This window comes from Tupaia chinensis, unplaced genomic scaffold (assembly GCF_000334495.1).
Source record: "Tupaia chinensis unplaced genomic scaffold, TupChi_1.0 Scaffold000116_2, whole genome shotgun sequence".
Lineage (NCBI taxonomy): Eukaryota > Metazoa > Chordata > Mammalia > Scandentia > Tupaiidae > Tupaia > Tupaia belangeri.
In genome coordinates this window covers 12,916-13,254 of record NW_006159581.1, presented here as the reverse complement: position 1 = coordinate 13,254, position 339 = coordinate 12,916, and positions in this window count along the sequence as shown.

Genomic DNA, 339 nt, shown 5'->3' with positions numbered 1-339 from the left:
ACATCCGGGAGGGAGTTTGGGATGAAAAGAACGAGTCTTGGGAACAATGCGGGTGGGGACCGAATGGAATGGGGGAGCGGCCCATAGAGGTGGGCGGAGGGCGCGAGTGCAGTAAAGCGAACCCCACGCAGGCATAGAGTTGACATCAAGTGGAATCACACTGTCTCTGTCCCTCTGGTCAGCATGATGGCCAGAGGCCTGGGGCCCCCCCACTGGGTGATCGTGGGACTGCTTACCTGGGCGGCCTTGGGACTGCTGGTGGCCGGACACGGTGGTCAAGGCGACCCGCACGAGGACCTGCAAGAGGACTTCCATGGCCACAGCCCGCAGCACTCACAT